The 20,409-nt window shown below is 41.3% G+C and overlaps 1 protein-coding gene across 2 annotated transcripts in view; it reads left to right on the top strand.

Moving 5' to 3' along the window:
• ACVR1 (activin A receptor type 1) overlaps positions 1-20,409 on the top strand; it is a 127,775-nt gene that overhangs the window by 43,029 nt on the left and 64,337 nt on the right. Inside the window, exon 1 of one of the 2 annotated variants that reach the window (XM_082630144.1) lies at positions 9,603-9,728. The exons of the other annotated variant lie outside the window; for it this stretch is intronic. The gene's annotated coding sequence lies outside the window, so the exon portion shown is untranslated. Of the gene's footprint in view, positions 1-9,602; positions 9,729-20,409 lie in introns of those variants that run through there. 2 annotated transcript variants of the gene reach the window in all.

The raw sequence follows: 20,409 nt of genomic DNA, 5'->3' as shown, positions 1-20,409 counted from the left end.
GTGGTTCCATTGCATGAGATAGGACATAAAGGAAGGTTAGCAGCTTTGGGTGGTGGGTGATGTAGACATGCCGACTTGAGTTTTGTTAATCCAGATTCCTTGTCTTGGGAACTGGACACATTCCCATACCCCTGGAGAGACTGGCCGTGACAGACACCGCCCCCCTCCCCGCACCCCGCCACTGTTATTCTGCACCCTTTTGTGCATTTTCTTACTCAGTTATTCTTCAGTTGGCAAACAAATTATTGGTAGGCAAATTAAATTAAAAGCAAACCTCGGTGAGTTAAGAACTAAATTGCTAAATTAAATGAAAAATGTTATTATTTTTTAATGAGCGGGTTGGTTCACATTTCAGTACAGGAGTAGATTGGAAAACCATCTTTAATTAAAGAGGTAGCCTTTCCTGTTAGCATAATTTTTGAGGAATGCTGCTAGCAGTTGTAAAAGAAATATCTAAACAGAGAATCTTTTAGGTAGGAGGAAACTTAGCAACTTGGGCCACCACTCTCAATTTCTAGGTAGGAAAAATGGATGCAGAGAACACAGGTGACTTACCATTGTCACACAGCTATGGTGCAGGGGTGTGTCTACCTCATTAATATAATGTTTTCTCCACTGAGCCTGATGACCCCCTGCAATAATCGTATCGAGATGATAGAGCAGGCTTTGAAGAAACCTAATGTTCAAGGCTGCTCGGTGAGTGATAGACCCAGAGTCCCCTGGATTCCTGGCTTTAATCTTATTTTAAATTAATCTCATCATTGTTCATCAGTCAGCAAGTATTTGTTGATTGTCTAGTATTGAAGGGATGGTACCCAATTATTATAAAGCTAAACAGTAAATAAGAAGCTATTTTCCTCTTCAAGAAGCTTGCATGTTAGTTTTTCAGATAACTCACTGCAGGTCTGGCAACTGCTTGTAAAATGCATAGCTTGTCTGACATAATTATGGATATTAGTGCACACACGTAGCACACAACAAGAAAACACAGCCATACAAGATATTGTTCACTCTTAATTTTTTTAAACTTTACTGGATCTTTTTCTGTTTGTTACCTAGTTCTGTCCACAAGACGGAACAGGGGGCAGGCAGTTTCCTGCCTAGCCTTGGAAGTGCCTATGGGTAAATAAAAATAAACCCAACAATTAGAAAAAGAATGTTGATTGCGTTTTTAAAAAAATTTTATTCTCACTGAATCTTAATTAGGGAGAATGATCTGGTGAAAATTTTATTTAGGTTGGTAATTGACATAAATATTTGCAAGAGGGCATTGGAAGAATGGTTTTTAAAAGCATTAGTTCTCTGTTCATTTATTTTGGTGCCCCTCTTTTGTAATAACCCCCTTCAATGTTTCTGGAAATTTCTGTAGATACGGTCCTGAAAAACTTAACCTTAATGTGTAGTAGTTGTTTGGTGAATACATGTACTAGGAAAACTTATTGCCATGCTAAAATGAAGACTGCTTTTATGAAATAGTAACTTTTCTATAATTCTTTATATTTTTTTATGTTTCTTATATTAATTTGTTACTGTCAAATAAGAGTTTGGTACATTTTGCGCTGCTTTGGATTTAAGTCTAGGGTAGAAACTTAGCCATTTAGTGATTTACACATTTTCTTTACCAAGTTTATGAGCTTGAAACTGTTAATACTTATTGCTTTTCTGTAATTTTAAGCTTTGTTCATTCCACAAATACTTAAATAAGTCTGATGTGATGCTGAACCAGGCATTAGAGGTACAGCAGGACGCTGGATATACAGCAGGACGTTGGATATACAGAATGCCTATTTTCAAGAAGCTCCCTGTTGAAGCTTTGCTAATGTCTGTCTAGTAAAGGTATATAGACCCGGGAACCCCAGAGTGAAGCTTTGGAGAAACAAACACCCCACTAGAAAACTAGAAAATCTGGTTCCGGCCCACGTGGGTGGCATCCTGCAAACTCTTGTAAACAGTGCTTTGAGATCATCCACTGATGAAAGCCTGCATGGTATTACATGTGAGGGTAATCATCAAGGATTACCACATCACTGCCAGACAGCAGATAAAACATGCATGCCTCATGGAAATGGGGAGTGGGGAAGTTCTGCAAGAATGGGATTTACATACCTGAAATTGGGACCCAACAGAGAAAGGCGATCTGATTACCAGTGAAGTCCAATTCTCTTTAGAGAGTAGTGCATTGGGGGCATGGAAGAAATGACAAGTTACTTCTTTCTTACCTCTGCCAGTTCTTAATCCCTGTCTACTCAAGGTGCTCTGATTCCTCATTCAGAACCTTTTTGAGACTTAGATATAGCTGCACCAGAGCTACTTAGGATTGGGCTAGTTGGGTGCCCTGAAACTCAGATCTCATCCAGGAATTGACATGACTCTGTGAAATAACCACAGACCCATTAATTGGGTGAAGACTAACAAGATTTAGTCTTTGTTAACAAGACTAACAAAACTAATAACTATGGTGTGAAGAGAAGATAGAAAAATAAGGGGGGGAAAGTGATGGATCCATTGGATTTCTTTATCGAGCTACCAGCTGCTCTACAAGGCCTGCAGAAAGGCTTGCCATGCAGCTGGTAACATCAGCTGACCAGAAATGCTGTGTTTCCTTCCCAAAATGGTTAACAAAAGTCACCTTTGGGCCTTATGTGGGGAAAGAAATAAGGAAAGAAAAGGAGAGAGCAGGAATGGAGAAGGAAGAGAGAGAACAAGTGAATTACATGGGCTACGTGTGAGCGAGGGTGTGTGTGTGTGTGTGTTTCTGTCTTTCTGTCTGTCTCTGTTGAATCTTCTCTTCCCTGAAGTCACACCTCCTATCTGGTGAGGAGTTGACGAAGGTGTTTTCTATTTTAGTCTGTAGCCTTCCCATCTGGTGTCTGGATTTCTTCTAAGGTGCCACCAGTGGAGGAATGAGTATGGGGTATTAGTCTTCCATGTTCTCTCCTTTCAGGCTTCTTTTATAATATTTATTTTTAAATTACTAGTTTTATGAGTCAAAGTGGTCAAAGTTTGGCAATTTCATATGATTCAACCTATTAATTCAACCCTTGTGATTCTCAGTCTTCCTCACTGTTTCCTCTTCTTTACACCTGCTCCTTAAATATTAAATTTTTATTAATAGCTATCATCTATTACCACCCACTGCATGCCGTGTACTTCACATATGGCCACTCTGCAAGGGCATCCTGATGCCCGTTTTGCCTGGGAGAGACGGCAGCTCAGTTGGCCCAAGACTACCTGTGTAGTGACTGACAGGGCTGGGATTCAGCCCAGGACTCTGTGGTTCAAGTCTGGAACCCTCTTGCTGCTACTCTATCCCACTGCCTTTGTTTCCTTGAGTTTTATTATGATCCTCATGCTTTATATTTCTGGCACAAATAAATGAGCCTTTAAAAGGCTGGACAGAGAAATGGGATTTTGGTAGGGTTCCAAAGCACTTCGGATGAGGATGTTTGAAGTTATAATTTATAAGCATGTTATCTTCAGAAATATAGTCTGGTACTTAATTGCACTCACTCCTGTCATGGTCCACAGTAGATGCCTCTCATCTTAGCCAAATTATAATTTAAATTCTGGAGGAGAAAGGTGCTCTGAAATTTGGACCTTAAATCCATCCCAGGGGCCAAAGCATTAGGAAATCTTGCTTTCTTCCTGTCTCCACTTTGGTTGGTCTTCTTTCTAGGCTTTGAGACAGACCTTAATCTTTTCCTTAAAACATCCTGGAGACTTGGTTCATCCTCATGCTTGCCTCCTCTCACCAGCTCTTTTTCTGGTGAGTTGGATTCCTACTCAGCATCTAAATATACACCTGAAGAGAATAGTGCTTTCATGGTAGAATTCCTTCCCAGGATTTCTTGGGAAATTTATATTTTTCCAAATCCCCAGAAAAATCAGTTAAGAAAAAAGGTAAATGGGAAAAAGTGTTGAAATTCTCCTGTGAGAATTAAAACAATCAACATACAGACATAAGTACATGAAAGGAATCCACTGATGTCAAGTTGAAAGCTAGCCTACAGAACTGAAGGATAAGATTGACATTTCCCAGAGCCAGGTCAGGATAGGAGCACAGAGGAGAGAATTGGTCATGATTGCTTGTAGCTGTTGCTATGTTATAAATGTGTATTCATGGCCCTGTCTGCTGCTACTGGTGAGTCATCCTTGCAAATAAAATAAATATAAATTTATATGCATAGCGTGTTGTATACAAATCCTGTGAGTGGTATTCCAAGAAATACGTTTCCAAAGCAAAATAAGCCTTTAAGATGGCAGTTTCAACATGTGATTCTGTGTAATGCTGTTAACCTGCATTTGGATCTACGAGGAAGGTTATTTCAGGGATCAACAAACCTTTTCTCTAAAGGGCCAGATCATAAATATTTTAGGCTTTGCAAGCCATATGGACTCTGTCACAACTATCAACTCTGCTGTTTCGTGTGAAAGCAGCCACAGACTATACGTGAAATGAACAAGTGGGGCTGTGTTCCAGTAAAACTTTTATTTACGAAAACAAACTGAGGGCTGGATTTGGCTTGCTATTGGAAAGCTCCGCAATAGTGCTCACTGACATTCTCTAGCATTTGAACATTTGTTATAGACTACAATTCTTTGGAAATACTATTAAGTTTATTTCTTATTTATTTAACCTTTCTTTTAGATATCCATAATAATGAGTAAAGGGTGTTTGGAAGTGTTTGTTGAATAACTTATAACTTGGGGAATTCTGGGGAACTTCCTGGACATTCCCATTTCTCATTCCCAAATCCCAAAGCGTAATGTCTACAGAGAATTTGAAAATTTCTGGAGAAGGAGATTTGCTGTATCTTTGTGCTCCTCTCTGCTTCCTGATTTAATCAGCATTTATCTTTCCTCAACTTATGTGGCTCTCCTTGTTCTTTGAGCTCTGTGGTGTCCCCCAAGCTTGTCTAGGGTGTGTGACCTATTTTTCTCCCCACTGGGAGATTGGGAATCTTGGGAATTGGTTGATATCTCTGTTGCCTTTCTTCAGAATTACTGATAGATAATACCCAGTATTATCTTGCCTACGTATTCAAGTATCTGGAGTAGATTATTCTTCAAGGATCCTTGACGTTTATATGCTTGGTTGTAGCGTTGTTATTTTAGAGCCAGAACAAGAGGACATTTGTAGTATCATGTGGATGATTTGTGTTATTGTTTGGGATTGGTATACTTTATGCTTTTCTACCATGCTGCTTTAGCACTTCTATTATTTTAAGAGGTAGAAAACAGTAAAGGGACCTAAGAATATTTACTACAAGAATTCACTTCAATTCTTACAAATAGTCAAGATACAGTTTAACTTACAGGCAATTAAGAACACAGATTTTGGACTCAGCATAACTTGAGTTGATTTGTTTTACCACATATTTCAAAAGTGTGATCTTGGGACAGTTTTACTTAACCTCTCTAACACTGTTTTCTTATCTTTCAAATAGGAATACTAATACCTTCCTCTCCATTTTTGTGGTGTTAGGATTAAATCAGATAATGCAATTGTGTGGTTAGCACAGTTCTAGAACTAAATGATAATTGACATTATTACTAACTCTTAAAGATGGGAGATATTAACGTTGTTTTGTGGCAGAGGAAACTGAAACAAACGGGTTAAATGATTTGTGTAAGATCACATTTATTAGGTTGGAAAACTGGGTTTGGCTCTTTCCTAAGTCCATGTTCTTGCTACCGTACGCTGCTTAAAGTAATTTCAGTTAACAGTAATTCTATATCAAAGATACACACACCATGGTTTATTTGGGTTATGAGGCTGGGTGGATAGATGGGGAAGGTATGAGATGATGTCTTTTGTCTTTTTTTTTTTTTAATTGAGGTATAATTGACATATAACATTATGTTAGTTTCAGGTATACCTTGCAGTGATTCGATACTTGTGTATATTGCAAAATGATCACCACAATAAGTCTAATTAACATCCATCACCGTACAAGGGATGATGTCTTGAAAGAGCAAGGATTTGTAGTATTTGAAAGCCACAGTTTCTAGAAGCCAAGGATATAGTTATAATTAAAAAGTTGAGAAAACTTGCCCCGATTTTCCTGTCGCTTAGCTGCCGTATTGACTGCCAAGAACGTGTTAGATTTTAAGTACCTTTTGTGCTTGCCTGTATTCAGTCCCATCATGTCACCATGACTTTTAAGAAACTATGCATGTTCTCTTAAATTGGATGAAAGAAAAATGTACTACTATGTTAAGCCTGCAGTTGGAGTTAGAATGTTTTTTTGTATTTCTCCTTTCCCCCTTCCTCACACCCACCCTCCACCACTTCACAGGAATGTGCCTCTAACCTTTATGGGTCAGATTTTCACATGGCATGATTAGTTGCCAATAATTAAACCTCCATAGCTAAACAAATAAATTGGCCAAGGTTTTGGAAAAACTCAGCTCAATGCAAGTTTTGTGACAAGTTGCTGCAGTTTGCTGTGTGCACATGGTCTCTGACTTAACGATGGTTTGGACTTAACAATTTTTCAGTGTTAAGATGGTGCGAAAGTGATACACATTCAGTAGAAAGTGTACTTTGAATTGTGAATTTTGATCTTTTCCCGGGCCAACGACATGCGACATGCAGTACGACCCTCTCTTAGGAGGCAGGGCAGCGGCAGCTCCTAGTCAGCCACGTGAGCACGAAGGTAAACAGCCGATACACTTAGAGGCATTCTGTTCTTCACTTTCTGTATGGTAATCAGTAAAGTACACGAGGTATTCAGCACTTTATTATAAAATAGGCTTTGTGTTAGGTGAATATGCCCAACCGTAGGCTGATGTAAGTGTTGAGCAAGTTTAAATTAGGCTGGGCTCAACTATGACGATTGGTAGGTAAGAAATTGTGAATGCATTTTCAACTTAGGACATTGTCAACTTACGATGGGTTTATTGGGATGTAACCGCATCATTAAGTCGAAGGATATCTGTATAGATATCTATTTTATCTTACTGATTTTAATTGGTGCATATGCCTCTTTTTATTTGTTTTTATTATTTAAATCTCTCTTGGGGTTTTTTTTTGTTTTTTTTTTTTGCTGTACGCGGGCCTCTCACTGCTGTGGCCTCTCCCGTTGCGGAGCACAGGCTCCGGACACACAGGCTCCGTGGCCATGGCTCGCGGGCCCAGCCGCTCCGCGGCATGTGGGATCTTCCGGGATCGGGGCACGAACCCATGTCCCCTGCATCGGCAGGCGGACTCTCAACCACTGCGCCACCAGGGAAGCCCCTCTCTTGGGGTTTTGAACAAAACTATTTTCAACTACCTTTCAGGATCTGTCACACTTGCCTATTGGCATGGAGTGTATTTGTGCAGAGATGGGTCCTGAGCAGAACATTTTAAGAGTTAAGTATTTGGAATTTGCTTTCCACCTTTGCTGTCATTTTACTGACTTGTTCTTCCTTGTAGTACACCACAGTTTTGACTTCAATCCATGGGTTATTTGACAGGCTGATAATTTTTAGACAAATATTAAACTATGCTTAATTTGAAGACTTGATTTTTATCCAGTAACTCTTGAGCACCAACTGTATGAGAGTCAAAGAAGAAGAAAATGTGATCCGTGCCTATTTTATTTTTTAAAGATTTATTTATTATTTATCTATTAATTTAATTTAATTAATTTATTTATTTTTGCGGTACGCGGGCCTCTCATTGTCGTGGCCTCTCCCGTTGCGGAGCACAGGCTCCGGATGCGCAGGCTCAGCGGCCATGGCTCACGGGGCCCAGCCGCTCCGCGGCATGTGGGATCTTCCCGGACCGGGGCACGAACCCGCGTCCCCTGCATCGGCAGGCGGACTCTCAACCACTGCGCCACCAGGGAAGCCCCTTTTTTTTTTTTTTTTTTTTGAGACAAACCCAGTTCAAGGAAGAGGATTAAGTACCAGGTCATATAGAATTGAGTCATATGGAATATTAATACAAGAGGAATTAGAATGGAAAGATCTGGAAAATGTGAGAATCATTAGGGAAGGCTGAGCGAGGCAGGAGAACCTGAGCACATTCTTGAAGGAATTCTCTGCAGGAAGGTGATAGAGCTGGGAAGTTGGAAGGGAAATTAGAAGTACTTCTGTAATTAAAAAAAAAAAATCTCTGATTTTTAAAAAGAATCAGAAAAATATGCACCAGTATTTCCTTCTTTTCTTGCTTATCTAAAGCTCCTCCCCAAATAGTACCTGTAACTTGAAGACATGGCTGGCCCTAGGCAGGGCAGCCGCCAAGGCCCCTTTGCACTTGCCCCTTCTAAATGCAGTTAGTCTTCGGCAGATGGGGAGGCAACTTCCGCGTGAATCTGCCAAATTCCCCTGTCCCCAGCATCTAGGAAAACACCAGGATTTCCACAGTTTGCTCTGAAACTCAAGGGTTGTGGATGCTGCTTAGCTGAAGAGTTTGTTTTTAAGGATGTCCACTCTAGAAATGGCTTTTTACTCTTTAACTTCACTAAATGATTGCTGAAAATGTCAAGCTTCTGGTTGACCTTTCTACGGGGGGATATTTTTGTCGGTCTTATTTTAGTGTCTTATTTTTACATTCTCAATGCTCTTTTCAAATTGATTCTGAGGCTCAATTTAAACTGAAGCGAGGCAAGTTTTGATATTATTTGTAAAGCATTTCCCTTGAATTTCAAGGTTGATGTGATTTTTAATTATGTGATTTTACTTCCAAATAATTATTGAGGAATACTGTATTTTGGATTTGTTTTCTGCTTTGATTTATTTACATGAAAGTTTTCTTGGCAAAGTGTCCTTTGAGGTTAAAAAATAAAAAGGTACTATTTTCCAAAAGGAGTACGTTTTTCAGTGTTTTGTGTTGCTCAGCTATTTGAATGGGAAAGTTTGGTTCTAATAAAAATTTCCTCTTCCTTTGACAAATGTTGATGTTTTTAAAGTCTTCCTAAAGGAAAAAGGAGCTTGGGTGGCTTTTTGTTTTTTTTTGATAGTTATCTAGAGCCCCCTTCCTTTCCGCGTGTGATCCTAACCCCACCATTGTTTTATGAGTCTTTGAACTAGATCTGTCTACAGCTGAGAGTGGTGGTTGAAAATGGACCCAAACCAGGTTATTTTTGGGTGGATACACGAGAAACTGGTTACTGTGGTACATGGGGTGTCTCTAGGAGCATTCTATACTTGTGGACTGCTTGAACTTTGTTTTTCCCAGGTACATATCATAGTTGATATATGCAAAGCCTTTGTTTTTTTGTTTGTTTTTGTAATGGCTAGAGTACGTGGTATATGGACTTAAAAGGAGCTTGATTTTGAAGTTTACCAACTGCAGATTCCACTGGAATCTGTGTCATTTAGAAAAATTTAGAAAAATATTTAGAAAAATATTTAAGATCGGTATGGACCTATGAACTCAACTTACCACGTGTCTGTTTTCCAACCCTTTCCATCCTTGCTGCAACTGTAAATTGGCCTTGGTTTTGTGGTCTCAATTGAAAGGCTTGTCAAGCGTGCACTTCCTTTAGCCTGCACATTCACAGCTACAGACTTTCTTCTGCTTAGCTGGTTTTCTTTCTTCTTCCCCTCCGCAGCCCCGAGCCGCTTGTGAGCATCACATTGCCAGCACGAGAGCTACTGGAGAATTCTCATTATTCCAGGAGACTCTGGGAGCACCTCTCCCACCTCCAAGGCTACAGGAGCAAGTGAGCGGAGCTCTGGGGAAGAGCCACTGCTGGAAGGACTGCGGGAGGAGATGCCCCGGAGCCAGCTCTAAGGTAGCCAAGCCAGCTTTTTACGTAGGAGCTCTCAGTGGCCTTGCCAGGGCCAGCAGTAGAGACATTTCAACAAATCACCTCTTTTAATGCTCCTTGGCAGAGATCAAATTGACACGGTCAGTTCTTAGCCACGATGATCATTTCGTTGGTTTGTATGAATCCAACATAAGAGAGATAGGACCAAACCCAATGGTTCTTTATTTTTGCATTACCTTGAATGTAGGCTTTTTTTGGTGGAGTTGCTCAGTTGTCTTTTTTTTTTTTTTTTTTTTGCGGTACGCGGGCCTCTCACTGTTGTGGCCTGTGGCCTCTCCCACTGCGGAGCACAGGCTCCGGACACGCAGGCTCAGCGGCCATGGCTCACGGGCCCAGCCGCTCCGTGGCATGTGGGATCTTTCCGGACCGGGGCACGAACCCACATCCCCTGCATCGGCAGGCGGACTCTCAACCACTGCGCCACCATGGAAGCCCTCAGTTATCTTTTAACTCTGGCCAAGTTGTTCAAATACCACCAACATTTCCCTACGTATAAAATGCTTCTGTCATTCTTTTCACCTTATAGGACCACTTTTTTTTTCTTTCCTTCTAAATAGGCTATGTTTTAGAGCAGTTTTAGGTTCACAACAAACCTGAGCAGAAAATACAGAGTTCTCATAGGTGCCCCTGTCCCCCCACACCCCGCCTCTCCCAGACTGTCTCCCCAGCAGAGTGGTCCATTTATTATAGTAGTTGATCCGCACTAACACATCATTGTCACCCAGAGCCCATAATTTACATTAGGATCTGCTCTTGTTGTGCATTCTCTGGGTTTGGACAAATGTATAGTAATATGGATCCCCCATTATAGTACCCTACAGAAAAGTTTTACCGCCCTAAAAATCCTGTGCTCTGACTATTAATCCCTGCCCCCTACCCACTCCTTGGCAACCACTGATCTTTTTATTGTCTCCATACTTTTACCTTTCCCAGAACTACATTTTCATAATATGCTTCCTTGGAGTACTTTGAAATTTCTGTAAAGAAGTCTCGCTCTCAGGATGAAATGCTATTAAGGTTGTGATAAGCTATGGAGGTAACACAAATACCAACTTTAGAATAGAGTCTGTAAGATGTTTCTATGAGGGGAGGCCTGAAGTGCTAAATGTATGTGGGAGTGTCTCTGAGTTAAAAGTCGGGATTGCCTGGATATGGTTTGAAACTTGTACATAGAGACAGAAGCATGAGGTCTCTGTAGCCTCTTTAGGTTCAGAACTTTGGGGGAAGGTCTCTAGTAGCTGTCAAGTGCTCTCTTTTTTTTTTGCGATACGCGGGCCTCTCACTGTCGTGGCCTCTCCCGTTGCGGAGCACAGGCTCCGGACGTGCAGGCTCAGCGGCCATGGCTCACGGGCCCAGCCGCTCTGTGGCATGTGGGATCCTCCCGGACCAGGGCACGAACCTGCGTCCCCTGCATCAGCAGGCGGACTCTCAACCACTGCACCACCAGGGAAGCCCAAGTGCTCTCTTTTTTAAGGAAAGTCTAATTTATTATTTTCAAAAATTTTACTCTTTTACGTAAAAGTTTATTTTTGATTATTTAATTTCAAGTAGTACAAAACAGTATAAAGATAAAATTTTCTCCCTTTTCTCTTTTACCCACAGCTAATAATTTGGAACACAATTTTTCACATCCAAACTTTTCATATACACACAAATTATGTGTATTAATTATGTTTAAAAATTGATGGAACGTGGCTACACATTTGGTTTTACAACTTGCTTTTTCCTTTCACTTGATATGCTTTGGATATTTTCCCTTTTAAGCAGAATTTTCCCTTTTAAGCAGAATCTCAATACAAGTAATGACTTCTTAGTGTTCCTTATATGGCTATAACATAATAACAATCAGTCCTCAAGTGATGGGGTTAGCCTAAAATTTAAAGGGGGATATGGCGGGGGGTGGAGACCTTTCACATTAGGGAAAAGACAAAAGCCATGACTGTTGACTTTGGACTCTTAGTCATTGAGGATGTGAGTTTTTGTTTTCCAAGGCAGATGATGCACAGCTTTGGGCTGTTGCCGAGGTGTCCGTTATGTCAAGTTTTCATCTTCTGGATGCTTGGAAGGAACATCTTTGGCACTAGGCTGTGTTAATGTATTAGCATAGTTGTTAGTTCTGGCTACCATCCTTGGAGCACTATGAGATATTTTCATGCCCATTTAAGGTGGCATGAGGTTGAATGAGTTCTAAGAGAAAGTAATGAATAACAGGGGTGGAATTAAGAGACTGACTTTATTTTGCACATATATTTATTTGAGGGAGGAGGAGGAGATGATGGTGTTAGTTAATTGCTAACCCTGTGATTCTTAATTATGAAACAGGGTTAAAATTGTTCAGCTCAATCGCTTCCTAGTGTGGTTGACAGCGAGAATCACCAGACAAGTTTTTAGATATATGGGGCCGATATGAATATTTGTATTGCTATTATTTTTATAAAATATTTATTTCTAGGAAGGTAATAATATAATCAATGTTTATAAGGTTTAAAAGGTACAAAAAGAGTGAAAAATAAGTCTCCCTCCTCCCTCTGTCTCCCAGTTACCCTTCCTGGAGACAACCATTATTACCAATTTCTTATATATTCTTTCAGAGATTTCAGGCATATACCAGCAATAATCTAAAGATTATTGCAATTTCTCTTTTTTTTTTTACCCAAGTGAAAAAGCATTCCACTTGGAGATGGGCTAGAATTTATTTAACCAGTACTATATTGATGACCATATAGATAATTTCCAGTTTTATTATCATGAACAAGGATGTGGGGAATAACCTTGTACATATATCATTTTAAACATGTTTGTGAATGTATCTATAGGATCCATTTCTAATAGTGGAATTGCTGGGTCAAAGAATATGCACATTTTAATTTTGGTAGAAATATTGCCAAACTGCTCTGTTCATAGAGCTTGCAAAGTTTTAGATTCCACCAGCAATGGATGAAAACCCTGCTTCCTCATACCCTTGCCAATCACAGTATAATTGTCAAACTGATAATTTCTTCTCTGCCAAATCTATAGGTGAAAAATGACAGTTTAATGGAGCTTTAATTTGCATTTTTTCTTATTTTGATTGACATTGAGCATCTTTTCATAAGTTTAAAGGCCATTTGTATTTCCTGTTCTGTTCCCTCTATGTTAGTGTCCTTTGTCTATTTTCCTATTGGGTTATAGATCTTTTTATTATCAGTTCACAGGAGCTTCTATGCATTAACAAATTAGCACCCCCCCTTCTCTCCTTGTGATATGTGATATTTTATTTGGTCATTTGTGTAAAAATAATTATTTTGCAGTGTGGATTATTTAAAATTTTGTATATTTAAATTTACCAATTCATTCAACAAATATTTATTGAATGCCTCTTATGCATTAAGCACTTATTCTAGGCAGTAGGTTATACAATAGTGAAGAAAATAGATCCCAGTTCTTGCTCCATGGCGCTTACGTCCTAGTGGAAGAGACGGTAGATAAAAGACGTTTAAAAATATTAGTTATAGAGGGAATTCCCTGACGGTCCAGTGGTTAGGATTTGGCGTTGTCACTGCCGGGGCCCGTGTTCGATCCCTGGTCAGGGAACTGAGATCCCACAAGCCATGTGGCACACCGCCCCCCCGCCCCCACCACCTCCCCATAATATTTATAGAGGTAAATATATAATCAGCCTTTTTGTGGCTTCAGGACTTTGTAATACAGTTAAAAGACCTTTTCCATTCTTAGAGTTAAAAACTTATCTTTCCTTGTAGTGTCATGTGGTTCTTTTTTTAGGCTCAAATCTTTGATCCATCTGGAACGTTAGGTATGAATCCAACTTAATTTTTCTCTAGGTGCTCTATTAATTAGGGTAAGGCTGAGTTGCTGTAACCAAGGGACTGAAATATGCTATGGTTCAAAGAACAGAGGAGTTGACTTTTTTCTTCACTAAACAGTTCCAGTGTGAGCAAAGCAAGTCAGCAGAACTGCCCGTATCCACTGGTCGTTGAGAGTCAGGTTCCTTCTGTCCTGTGGCTCTAGGAATTGTCACTGTAGTTATCTGCATGGTCAAAGCTGGGTTGCTACCATAGCTGGGTTCCTTCCATGTGAAGGACGAAGGAGAAAGTTCAGGGCAAGTGATCACATGTCACTTCCTGCTTCCATTGGTGAGAACATAGTGTTGTGGGCACATCTGGCTCTGAGGGGGTGTGGGGAATGCAGTCCGTGCTGGTCAGCATGTGCCCAAGAAGAAGTGAAGAAGGAATTTTAGTGGAAAATAAGCAGTCTCTGTCCCATTGGCTAGTCATTCCAATTTTACTGAATAGTCCCAAATTTTCCCTTTTGATTTCTTTTGTATTATAAATTCCCATGTACATTGTGGTCTACTTCTGGGATATCCTTTTTTTTTTTTTCTTTATTGCGGTACGCGGGCCTCTCACTGTCGTGGCCTCTCCCGTTGCGGAGCACAGTCTCTGGATGTGCAGGCTCAGCGGCCATGGCTCACGGGCCCAGCCGCTCCGCGGCATGTGGGATCTTCCCGGACTGGGGCACGAACCCGTGTCCCCTGCATCAGCAGGCGGACTCTCAACCACTGCGCCACCAGGGAAGCCCCTGATTAGCTTTTAGATGATATTTGGAGGAGGAATACTTTCAATTTTGTTAGATGAGATGTTGGTTTTATAGTTATGTTTAGAAAAAGTCCTTATCTGTTAAAGAATCTGTGGGTGAAATGATGGGAGTTCTGGGATTCTCATTAAAATACATCAGGAAGAAAATGGGCAGAATAGAGGAAGTAAGATTTCATATTTTTGGAACTGAGTGGTAGGATGTGGCTTATTTTTGAAACTGGGAGGTCAAAAATAGGGTTTATTATCCTTTTTCTCAATGTAACTTGAAATGCCTGTTATGCAAAATTTTTTAAAATTAATTTTATAAACTGAAAAGACGAGGACATACGATAGGGAAAGAAGGTGATAAGGAAGGAATAGTCAGGGAAGTGGAAAAATGAGCAAAGAATCCTAACCTGGTGGTTCCGTTTGGCTCAGTGGCCTTGAAGCTGGGTAGCATCTCGAATGAGAAGAAGGGAGGGCTGAGATGTGAGGTTTCAAGGGAAACCAGCGTTTAAGATATGAGTGGCAGGGCTTCCCTGGTGGCGCAGTGGTTGAGAGTCCACCTGCCGATGCAGGGGACACGGGTTCGTGCCCCGGTCTGGGAAGATCCCACATGCCGCGGAGCGGCTGGGCCTGTGAGCCATGGCCACTGAGCCTGCGCGTCCGGAGCCTGTGCTCCGCAACGGGAGAGGCCACAACAGTGAGAGGCCCGCGTACCGCAAAAAAAAAAAAAAAAAAAAGATATGAGTGGCAGAAGAGGAAACTCCCATCCAAGGAAACTGAGCAGATCCAACCCATAAAAGTAAAGATAGCAGAGAGATGGAGCCTCTGAATCCCAGCTAGGGAAGAACCTAGGGAATGGACCAGTTGATGCCACCCTCAGCATTCTCAGCATCACCCAAATTGCTGGGGGACTGGGGGATTCCTAGGCCTCATCTCAGGTCAATCAAATACAAATCTTGGTGGGTGAGGCTTCAGAGTCTGACTTCTGAGGAAGCTCCCCTGTGAATCTGAAGGATAAGGTAAGGTTACAAAGAGTTAGAACCTTAGCCAGAGGCATTTTGGTGATGGACCAGATGGAGAGGGGAGATGTGGAAGGAGCTTTGTAGAGTGCTCTTTCTAGAAAGTTTTCTGCGAGGGTATGAAGAGGGTAGATATGGGAGGACTTGGGGCCGAGGGAGGTGGTGGTGGCTGAAATAGTTGTTGCTTATAATAATGTAAGAGAGGTTTGCCTGTAAATGTAGAGGATGTGAATGGTTCCTTATGCAGGATGATGACTGAGTGGTCAGGCCAAGCATGAGGTTAGCCGCCCCCCCTCCCCCCCACCCCAGTACCAGATAGGTTATTTTTTTGCCAAGCACTTGAGTTTTGATGGTTTGGGGAAAGCTTGAAAATGGTCATCATGAATTAGATGTTCTTTCTATTTGTTAATATTTTGAATTACACATTAAAGGAGGAGAGGTACTCAAGTCTTTGCATAGGGACCTCTGCTTCTCAAGTTCTGACTGGGCCTTTGGGCCCCTCCCCGACGAAGAAGGAAGGAGTGGGGTTTTTATGGCTGACGTTGGCCCTTTTTTCTTACTCAGCACTCCTGGTCCTCTTCACATTCTGTTTTCTCTTTTTTGGTTTCCTTTTCTTCGTGTTCAGGTGACACTCTTATACGTGTAGAACCTCCAAGAGGGGTTGCCTGGTACAGGGTGGTGCTTTCCAGTTATTTGCTTTGGGACTGACTGTTGGAGGGATCCCTGCATTTTCTGGATTTCCTAATGTCTGACTTCGAAGGTTGTGGGGAGAGGACTGAGGTGAGTACCCTGCGCCTCCTGTTTTTCTCTGCCTCCATGTCTTTGTTCTTCATAATAGGTTGGATTCATCATTTCTACCCTGTAGGCTTTCTACCTCTGTGTACTTGGGAGCATCTTCTGTCTCCTAGATTTCGTTTCTTTCTCCTCACTTAGTAGAATTTATTTTTACTTTTAACATGCCATTAATTTCTAATTTAGGTCAATTGAGCATTTTGATTTTTTTAAAATAAATTTATTTATCTTATTTATATATTTTTTTGGCTGTGTTGGGTCTTCGTTGCTGCGCGAGGGCTTTCTCTAGTTGTGGCGAGCGGGGGCTACTCTTCGTTGCGGTGCGCGGGCTTCTCACTGCGGTGGCTTCTCTCGTTGCGGAGCACGGGCTCTAGGCACGCGGGCTCAGTAGTTGTGGCACACGGGCTTAGCTGCTCCGCGGCATGTGGGATCTTCCCGGACCAGGACTTGAACCCGTGTCCCCTGCATTGGCAGGCGGATTCTTAACTACTGCACCACCAGGGAAGTCCAGCGTTTTGGTTTGGGTGGGTGGTTTTTGGTTATGAAAGTTTTCTGGTCTCTTTCTGTGTGGTATCAGAGCCTCTCCCTGTCTTATTTCCCCTCCTCCTTGTTTTCTGTTGTGGTTACTTCGATGCTAACTTGTTCCACTTGTACATTGACCCTGTGTACACGGCTCATTTTCTTTCTCATGATCATATTTATACTTTTGATGGATATATTTAAATGAACAGCTGTGCATTTGTTGAGTCATACCACAATTATCTGATTCTGCTTTAGCTGCTCCAGGGGCAAAAGCATATTTCAGGCTAAGTTGTGAGAGAATTCCGTTAATCACATTCTAACTGGGGGAGGGGAGAGGAGAAAGACCACTAAGAAAAGTCTTTTTAAGGATGAATGTTAATTAGTTGTTCAGTTATTTTAGAATAGATTGATTTGGTTGCTATTTAAGGTGTCACCTGAAGAAACTTTATAACGATGTAAATAACTATAAAGGTTTAATGATATCAGCCAGGCTAAATTCTCTGGAATTGTTGATGTGGGGATAAACTTAGTAGCTGGTTTATTTAAATAGATAAGTGGTCTTTAAAAGAGTTTCTTTCTGTAAAGACTGGTGTTCTTGACTCAGCATTCCTTGAATTCATTGGCTAAATATTTTGTTTTAAGCTTCTGAACAGATAACATATGATACAGAAAATGTTACAACTTTCTTTTTCTTCAAACCTATTAATTGCTAATTATAACCTCTGATTGAGTCTTTGGCTTCCATCAGCCAGATCTATTTTTCTCTTGACACTTCCTCAGGGTTTTCTGAAGGTTATTAATAGGCATGGAAGCATGGCTTTCCAAATAGCGTCAATAACTGTTAGGTTAGGAGAATAGTGGGGGGCAGAGTGGGGGGAGATGATATGTCAATTCCTGACTCGTAGGAGATGTATTTTCAAGCTACAGAAGCTGTCTCAGAGGTCACTGGGGATGGCTCTGGGCAGATCAGCTGGTGTCTGCAACTAGAGATCCAAGCAGTCCTATCCAAATGGGATATTGTCCACCAGGGAGTTGTCTGGTATACCCAGAGTCTGCCAGCCGTCTTTTTGTTTGGCTGCTTCTCTTGGATGACACCCTTGAAAACTGAAATCCAGGTTACAAATGATATCTTTTAATTTATCTCCAGTACCTGGTTGCAGCTATATTACATTGAGGATGAAGAGCAGCCCTCTCCCCCAGTCATTTCCTTGCCAGCCTGTAAAACATTCCTTAAACCTCACTCTCCTCTCCCCACCCAAACCAAAGTGTAACATAGACTAAGATGTTAGAATTAATGTGTTTTAATTTACATTGAGTGCCTCGTATGTGCCAGGATGGCGATGTAGTCATGAGCCAGACAAGAGTCCTCACTCTCATGCTGCTTAAATTTTGGTGTGTGGAGTAAGGAGGGATGGGAGAGGGAGAGACATAATAAAGACCAATAAACTAATACATAAATGACAGATGTCACGCAGCGTTAAGTGCTGTGAAGAAGACGGCAGGGCGCTGTGGGCTGAGCGTGTGGGGGTCTGAGGCAGGAATGGGCTTGAATGTGTGTGGGGTACAGATGAGAAGGGCTCTGGTCAGGCTAGTGTATAAAGGGTGGTTTTTCTCACCTCCACATAAATCTGCTCTAGTGCCTCCCATTTTAAAAAGAGAGAGAGAGAAATAGACCTCCTTGGTGCTGACGTCTTTTTTATTTAATTCCACCCCCCTTCAAATTATTACGCGTTAGTCACATTAGCCTTAGAATTGGGACAGTTGTGTCAGATGGCAGTGCCTGAGATACCATTGGTCTGGTAACAGGAGGGATAGGAAGGGTCTGCACTCTTAGGCTAAAGGGGAAACTGCAGGCAGTGAGAAATGCAGCAGAGGGCCGAGAAGGCATCTAACTGAGGGCTTTGGGAGGAGGTGGGATTTTAGATGGACTTCACAGTTACTCATCTAAGAGTTTCACAGGCGGAGTTGGGGGTGAGGGTAGGGGGAATAACAGGGTCCTTTCTACCAGTAGGTAAAAAATAAAATAAAATAAAAGAAAGTCCCAGTTTGTAAACTGGAGGGAGAGGAGCCCTGAGCTGCCTAAGAGAATAGAACAAAACAGCTGGGAGATGATGGGTCCTATCAGTTGAAACAAAGCGCAGAGCCGTGGCTATTTGATACAGAGGGAATGAAGTGGAAGACAAGGGACAGTTTCCATGTAGTCAAGCGCATCAAAATAAAACCGAGACTTGAGATACCAGTAAGGCATGCCGTGGGTGATCAAAACATTGGAATCTCAGAAGCTTAGCTTAGTTATTATCTTTATATTTGGTAGGGGTGTAGCAAAGTCAGTTTCGTCCTGTATACAATTAAAGTAAGTCTACTGGGGTTTCTTTGCTTCTAACATGGTAGCTTATCCTTTTACTTATTTTCATTCAGTTAAACCTCATTTACCTACCCTTGCCTTTTTTTTTTTTTTTTTTTAAACCAGATTATATTATTCTTTTCCTGGCCTTTCCAAACCATATCTTGGGTCCATCTGTCACAGCTGGAATGTTTGTAGTGTAACTCTTTCAGTCAAAACCCTTTCTTTCCTGAAATAATCTGTAATTATTTCCTCTAACTACAGGATGAACTGATCCAGGGGCTGGATTTCAGTTCTATAGGACTTGTCCAAGAAGCTATTTGTATTCATCTATCTTGAAAGATCAAATTACATGCTAATATTCTGAAAGTAACACCCCACCAGAAACCCTCCCGCAGCAGTGAAGTCTATATAAAACCAAGCCCTGGCAACTTGCACATTGCCAGTTCAGACAGAGTGTGGTGTTAAAAATATTTCACAGGTCATTTGTGAACTGGAGAAAAGACCCTGACTTAACTTATATGGTATGATGCTTTGGTTTAGCCTCTCTTTGCAGCTATAACTGACAGCCCATGTCTCTCTCCACCCTTTCCAAAGTCCCAGGTAGTTTGGAGCAAGCTGTCCTTGGGTTCTCTCTCTGCTTGTTGAGCATAGAAGAGACGTAACTGTTGTCACATAATGGCTGATTTTTGTCCCCCTTGGAGGTGGTGGTTGTAAGTATACCTTCCCTCAAGATTGTATGTTTAGAGTCTGTCTTGCTGGATCTAATTTGCCCCCCAAATGTGCCCGACTTAATGCTAATGCCTGTTTTTATTTTATGATGCGTCACAAGAGAACTGAAGAATGGGGATGGGAGGGAGGAGGTAGCAACCACTTGTGTACTAGCAACGTGGCTTGTCTTTCCTTTCACATCAAGCTTTTTTTTTTCCCCCTCGGGGGCAGGGGAGATAATCTGAGGTTACAGGGTATATGAAATTAATTTGAGGTTAGAGAAATGGAGAGAGGGCATGATTGAAAGGTGGCCCAAATAACCATGAGTAAAGATTGTTTTCTGAGAGGAAAATCAAGGTAAAGTGCACAACGTGTTGAAGCTTGGATAAAATGTTAAGGAAGACTATGGTTAGTTCCATAGTTTCAGAAGCTAAACAGTAGCTGGCTGGTTTAATGAAGGTTGTGAGCGTTTGTTAATTAGGAGCTGAACTCTGGTCACATGGCTTTGGGTTTGACTTTGTGTGCTTGAGCAAGTTACTTCTACCTACCCATTTTCTTATCTGTAACTGGGGTTAATATGAGTATTTATTTTAGAGTGTTTTGGGGAGAGGTTGAAAGAGATAATACATAGGACCCCTAAGCACAGTGCCTGGCTGCTTAGTAAGTGGTACTGCTCT

Source organism: Mesoplodon mirus (genome assembly GCF_964341445.2).
Source record: "Mesoplodon mirus genome assembly, chromosome: 8".
NCBI lineage: Eukaryota > Metazoa > Chordata > Mammalia > Artiodactyla > Ziphiidae > Mesoplodon > Mesoplodon mirus.
This window is presented reverse-complemented; position numbering and strand designations above follow the sequence as displayed.